A 6,975-nucleotide genomic window follows, 5' to 3' on the forward strand; every position below is an offset into this window, starting at 1 on the left:
GGAGTTGAATATTTAACCTCCTTACTCCCAGAAGGAACATATTTTTCTACTTCCATCTTACGAATCAGTAGACGGACATTCCTTCACTAACACCACGTCCAGCATTAAGTAAAAGAACACCGAGGGTCTCGTTTACCCCAGACCCCAGAAAGGAGAGGTCCACCTTTTTGTATGCCTGATATTGGGAGCTTTATTTGGTACCCTTTATTCCCTCCCCATCTTTCTCTGAGTTGTCAGACCCCAGGGACACATTCTGACCAACCCTCATTTTGCATAATTCCCTCATTATTTGTTTTTGGTTGTCAGACCCCAGGGACATATTCAAACCAATGTACCATTCTGTCATCCAGTGTTTTTGGTTGTCAAACCCCAGGGAGACATTTGCACCAACCCTCATTTCCTATCATTTCGTCATCCAGTGTTTTTGGTTGTCAGACCCAAGGGACACATTCTCACCAACCCTCATTTCCTATCATTCCGTCCTACAGTGTCTTTTGTTAATTATTATTCATTAATAATTGATAATAAAGTTTTGACTTTAAAATTTAATTTTTTATATATTTATTGTTTATCTTTTAATTTAAAGTTTATATTTTATTTTTAATATTTAATATCAATTATGTTGTTTATTTTTCTATTATTTCAGCTCAGTAGTCTTGAATGCTTGATGTTCATGTCTCAGTCTTGACTAGCACATACAGTTCAAATTTAACATGTTACCTTGTGAATGCTTCCGATGCTTTGCTTGCTAATGTTTTGCTTGCTAATGTTTTGCTTGCTAATGTTTTGCTTGTGTAGTCTGTGAAGTAAGTTCTATCATCTTTGAAGTAATCCTATGAAGTATTGTACCTAAAAAAAGTAAAACCATTTGAGTATATTCTACTGGCTCTCTGTGCATAATGTTAATTTTTTCAATGTATTTGTCACTCCTCAAATGATGATGGCAAGACAAAGAGCCCTCTTGGGTTACTGTGCATGCGCAATAAAATCCTAGAGACTCGGAAACATCTAAGTACATAAGAGCAGAAAAATGACAAGACTGCTACTTTCACAATTTTTTTCTTTATCTCTCATTCATGCTAAAAACGTTTAGTATGTCATTCGTGTCTCTTGTGCTTTAAACTTTTCACAAAATTCTGCTAACCTCGAGCAATTCTACTTCAAGGTATTAGCGAAAATGTTAGTTTTTGTGCTGATCAAAATATTATCTCTCCCAACGTTCAGGGCGTAATATCTCAAATACGCATTCCTTAAATTTCCCCAAATTTTGGTATTTTGTTAATCAGCCCCCAAAGAGCCTTGTTTATGAAATATAAAGATTATTAACATATAAATGTTGAAAGTAGAACCCGTTTTTCTGCCCTGTCCATAGTGGTAGTCTAGCATAGCCTGTATATCTTTATGTTATCACAACACTTAAAAAAAAAGATTTGTACAGTGGTTTAAAGAATGTATTTTACTAAGCATTTCAATTATTTTTCATAAAACAAGTATAAATACCTTCTAGTTTCCAGTATACTTCCAATTGGGCTCATAATTTATTTGCTAGAATCCTTTTTTGCTTACTTGTTTGTCTGGTGAAAAAACAGTTTTTTTAGATTAAAAGGGCTTTGCCCTTCTTTAAATCCTCTTGACTATCGAACTGAGAATAGCATGAATAACATGGATGGATGGATGGATGGATGGATGGAGGGAGGGAGGGAGGGAGGGAGGGAGGGAGGGAGGGATGGAGGGATGGATGGATGGAGAGATGGATGGATGGAGAGAGGGAGGGAGGGAGGGAGGGAGGGATGGATGGATGGATGGAGAGATGAATGGATGGAAGGAATGATGGAAGAATGGAGGAATGGATGGATGGATGGAGGTACAAACAGATAGATGATTGCAATAATTATAGAATCAATAACAAATAAATAAAGGAACAAATGAATAAAATGAAAAAATGAATAAAATGAAAAAATAAAAAAAATGAAATGAATAAATAAATAAATGAATAAATGAATGAAAATTGAAAGAATAGCATAGATAACGCAAAGCTTTGTGGAATTGAAATGCAAACAAACATTGCAAATAAAGGCTTCAATTACGTGGAGAATAAGAAGAATATCAGTAGAAAAACTATAGCTCCTCCATGAATTGCAAACAATGTGGACTACAAAACTTTGTTGCAGCATATTAGCATGGGCTGTAGGAGAATATTTGGTTTGTGATGGGTAAAATGATTGTTTGTAGACCAAATACATCATTAATTACTCACTTGGATCTGTCTTTCCATGTTTTATTGATTGTTACATTGGTCTTTGATGAATAAACATGAATTAAATGGTTGTTTTACCTCCTTAGTTTTCTTCAATCCTAACCGCCATCTTTGTCTTTCTAATGAGCCTGCTATATCTTATTATGAAACACCGCAAATACATGATAAAAACAGGGAGCCCAGTTTCTGTTGTATTTTCTTTTTACTAAAAATTAAGAGGGTTGGCCCAAAGTGGGCGTTGCCCCCCTCTCAACCAATGAGATGTTTTGTATGGGTTATGTACCACATGATCACTTTGAATTGCTTTGAGCTCCGTGCCAGTTGTTTTGTCATCATACGGCCTTGTTTCAGATTATGGGCCCAAAGTTGTTTTGCGAACTCCTTGGAAAACAATTACACTCAACTGGTTCTTGTCATTGTCGTCAAATAAAACGTTCTCGATCCCAATACGAGTATTGCTTTTTACCTTATATTATTACTTAAATTACTGTCAATAAAAATGTTCTTCTTAGAAACCCGTTTACTGCTAAGCACTTAAAAGAATGTTTTAGCGCATGATTAAGAAATGGCGAGCTAACATTGGCGCTAACATTTGTTTACTGTTTTGAAAATATGGACAGCTCAGCTTGAAATATATCGGAAATCCAAATACTGCTATGCATCTTATAACTTAGTATGCAATTAAAACATTGGACCCTAATGAACTCTAATGAAGTATCCAAAATAAGACGCTTTTAAATCAAAATATTTTTAAACGGTGATACGAGTTACTTAAACCTAAGACAATCAATGGCTGCATTTTGTATGATGAAATAGCTCATGACAGGAGATTCGATTCGTTCATGTCCTTCAGATAGTGAAATCAGCTACATTTACAATTTATAATAAGAAAAATCCCTTGAAAAAAAACAAATGAAGGGGACGTGGTAGTTTCCTTATATAAATGAAGGGGACATGGTAGTTTCCTTATATAGATGAAGGGGACAGGGTATGTATGTTTTAGTTTCCTTATATGGAGATGGCACGTCATCATCTGGCATCAAGGTTAGCACGATGAAATTGTACTTTGGGCCTACCCTTTTAATATTTAGTAAAGCAGAATACTGATCAACAGAAAATGGGCTCCCTGTGTTAATGAGGTATTTGCGGTCTTTCCTAATAAAATATTGCAGCCTCAGCAATAAAACAAAGATGGCAAGTTTTATCGAAGGAAAAGGAGGTAAAAAGACTATTGAATTCATGTTTATTCATCTAACAATCAATAAAATATGGATAGACAGATCCAAGTGAGTAATTAGTTATTCACTTGGTATACTAACAAGCATTTTCCCCATCACAAACCAAATATTCTCCTACAGCCCATGATACTAGCATGAGCTTGGCTTGGCTTTTCTGCATTTCAATCCCATGATGCACAATTGTGATGCATCCGCAGAAAATGCTATTACTATGAATAACTGACTGACATAATAAATGAATGAATGATTTGAATGAATGACAGAATAATTGAATGAATAACAAAATTAATTAATTAATCATTGATAGAATAGATAAATGAATGAATCAATGAATCAATGAACAAAATAATTAACAGAATGAATGAGTGAATAAATGCATGAATGAACAAATGAATGAATGACAAAATAAAATAAATAAATTGATTAATTATTGAAAGAATGAATGAACACATAAATGAACGAACGAATAAATTAAATAATTATTGACAGAATGAATGAATGAATAAATGAATGAATGAATAAATGAGTGGATGAAAGAATGGATGAATGAATGGAGGAAGGGAGGAAGGAAGGAAGGAAGGAAGGAAGGAATGACAAATTACATGACAATAAATTGACAAAAGTTTAGCTTGTAGAGCTGCTCAAGCCACATTATATATTACCTTAAAAAATGAAATTCTAACTCTATAAGCTGAGCAGGTTTTTATGACAAAACTAGATGTATATTATTGGAAAATAAAAACTAGCATAAATACCTTTTAGTTTCAAATGTGCTTTCATTACAAATGAGCTTGTAATTCATTCTTGTATAGTGTTTTGTTTCTTTACCAGGTCAGTGGTTCAGAGTGCTATCATATCAATCAATCCCATGATGCTTTGTTCCTAGTAGAGCAAAAAGGAAAAAAAATGTCACTTTTACTGTGCAAACCCTCAAACTCATGGTACCCGACAGGGCAGAAAAGTGGGTTCTACTTTCGATGTTTATGCACTAATAAGCTTTATATTTCATAAACAGGCTCTTTTGGGGCTGTTTAACAAAATACCAAAATTTAAGGAGATTTAAGGAATGCGTATTTGAGATATAACGCCTTGAAGGTTGGGAGAGATGATACTTTGATCAGCATAAAAACTAACATTTTCGCTAATACTTTGAAGTAGAATTGCTTGAGGTTAGCAGAATTTTGTGAAAAGTTTAAAGCACAAGAGACACGAATGAAAAACTAAATGTTTTTTAGCATGAATGAGAGATTTAAAAAAATAGCGAAAGTAGCAGCCTTGTCGTTTTTCAGCTCTGTCATGGTACCCCATATTGCACATATTGCATATTTGATGTCCCACCCACCCATCCTACTTTTCAGTGAGTACTCCATTGAGTGATCCGTGAGACATGTACCAGGCAATGACTTGTGGCCTGGTTGCCATGGTTACCTTCTTGGAAGTGTGTGGTCAGATGTGACCAATTCTCAGTGTGTTGGTACCTAAACCCAAAACTTATCTAAAAATGCCATAAAAATGCCACTGAAGTAAAACTTTCCCAGAATATAGTCTAGTGCTCAGACAACTGATTTTTCTTGCCAACAGCCTTTTCCTCATTGGACGATAGAACAATCAAAGTTTCCAATGTGCCAAAAAATCAAGTGATTTGTTTAATTAGCACTCTAACCTAGCGTTATTATTTAATCATCCAATATCATCAGGTCATGGTAAGATTGAGATCAAAACCGAGGCTTGGGCTGGTACATCTGCATCCAGCCATACAGTGTTTTGAAAAAATGTTGTCACTGACAGGCTCCACAACTACATGATTATTGAAATGTCTTTCACTAAGTATGTTTTAGTTTGTTTTCATGCTTGATCAGATTTGTATAAGGATCAGGAAGAACTATTGGAACTTTGTAGCTAAGTTCACAATTCAATATGTGAAAATGGCTGTCAAGTCACAGGAATTCCTTTATCAGTCGCTCACAATCCAAACAAACTCGGCCTGTTGTGAATTTGATTGACGGAAGCCAAAACGTTGGCATGCTGGAGACAGTAGGTTGTAGAATTAGAGCAGTTTTTGTATGACTGTGAAAAGCTCAGTGCCATAAGCGTGACGTGCCTTGACCGCGATGCTTTCTAGAATTTTAATTGGCTGATTTTTTTGACACGCAAAATGATTGGTCTTGCATTGCCGTGACCTTGGCATGACCATGTCCGCACCGTGTTTATGCCTTGTTCTGGGTATGTGATTGGTTGGAGAGTAAATTCTCGTGCAATGTGATTGGTCTGGCGTATCCCTTGCTGTGTGGCGACCCTGTCTGTCCCGTGAACTTTTCATGGTCATACGAAAACTGCACTATGAAAAGCGCTGTAAAGTGTAGACGTTCCAGTCGTTTCAAGTGCACGTTAACACTAAAATTCGTCTGAACTAAGGTAAAACCATTGCAAACTGAAATTAGGAATAAATTATTTTGCTTTTGCACATCCTTTTACATGTATGCGTCGATACTAGCATTACTTCACTGTTTTATCATAACCCTAACCGAGATGCTACTCCAGTTACAATATTATCGAAATTTAGTAATTACCAAAAATCATGCTATGAAATCGCGTTTTCCTTTAGCATCTTTCCAATTCGCATTGCTTAATAGCTATGCCATAAGAAGCCCTAGTTCACACATTTATGTCTAGTCTATGCTAGTTTTCTTGCAAAAGAGTACAATATATCTAACGACCTTTGGGTTTCCTGCTCATAAAATTGCCCTTATTTAGGCGGTTAATAAAGTCTTCAGCTTCTCGAAATGAGTCGTTTTACAGAAAATAATAGCTAATTAGGCTTATATACTCACTACAAAATTCAAAGATAAACATGAAGGGCTAAAATCAGAGTCTTTCTGAGAAAATGGAAAAATGGTAGGCGGCCATATTGAACACACCGTGGTTGACCGCGAGGCTTCACAGTCGAAATATGTAAACTATTACGCATACTTTTCGTGATTCAAAAATAAAACAAGCATAAATACCTTCTAGTTTCAAATGTACTTCCATATTGAACTCGTAATTCATCCCTGGAATCATTAGTTTTGCTTTCTCTGCTTTAAACCGCCAACGCTCGTTCTTCACCAGCGAACTGCTCAGGACGCGAAGGTTTGCATAAACGCGCATGCTGACTTGGATTGCACCAGGCCCTGATTGCACGTTGGAATGCTTATTAATTAAGCTATGTAGGTACTCTATTGTATGTATGTATGCGTGCTGAGGTTTTATGTGTAAACATTTATCGTCCAATGTTTTAAAGCGAGGAAAAATAATATTTTTAAAAAATCGTAGCAATATGATCATTAGGCGATAATTAGATTTGGGGGGGGGGGAGGGGTTGGGCAAAAAAAAAAAAAAAAAATTATATCCAAAAAAATTCCTGCACAGCCATGAGGCTTAAAAATAATTCCTGCACAAAATAAATTGCCTAGCCTGCGTGCAGCCGAACTAACTGACTGT

General features: G+C 35.7%; 1 long non-coding RNA gene across 1 annotated transcript; it reads right to left on the reverse strand.

The window, feature by feature from the left end:
- Positions 1–630: 630 nt before the first annotated feature.
- On the reverse strand, positions 631–6,613 carry LOC148912366 (uncharacterized). Its single transcript, XR_016119251.1, has 4 exons — positions 6,501–6,613; positions 4,251–4,377; positions 1,501–1,574; positions 631–849 (listed from the first exon to the last, which is right to left on the reverse strand). It is a non-coding gene; the product is annotated as an uncharacterized LOC148912366 (long non-coding RNA).
- Positions 6,614–6,975: the final 362 nt, after the last annotated feature.

Source organism: Actinia tenebrosa, unplaced genomic scaffold, assembly GCF_029948245.1.
Source record: "Actinia tenebrosa isolate PJP-AT-01 unplaced genomic scaffold, QUT_ActTen_1.0 PGA_scaffold11__36_contigs__length_13525064, whole genome shotgun sequence".
Taxonomy (NCBI): domain Eukaryota; kingdom Metazoa; phylum Cnidaria; class Anthozoa; order Actiniaria; family Actiniidae; genus Actinia; species Actinia tenebrosa.